Genomic DNA, 258 nt, shown 5'->3' with positions numbered 1-258 from the left:
TTTCTAATTAGCCCTACCTATATTCCAGAGGAGATGGTCACTATCACCACTCTGAAGAGGCCAGGCTAAGACCCAGAAGCACTTCTAGAACAGATGCAATAATTCCTGAGAGTTTAGTTTATGAACCTCACTGGTAAACACTAGAGCTCTCTCATTCAGTCACAACTCAACATTAGAAAATGCAGAGAGCAAACCTTTCACCAATTTACCCTTAGATCCGTTTTTGAAAGGAAGCCATAAAAATTTTAAAATAGGGAA

Source organism: Myotis davidii, unplaced genomic scaffold (assembly GCF_000327345.1).
Source record: "Myotis davidii unplaced genomic scaffold, ASM32734v1 scaffold97, whole genome shotgun sequence".
Classification (NCBI taxonomy): domain Eukaryota; kingdom Metazoa; phylum Chordata; class Mammalia; order Chiroptera; family Vespertilionidae; genus Myotis; species Myotis davidii.
Note: the sequence above shows the minus strand (reverse complement) of the source record.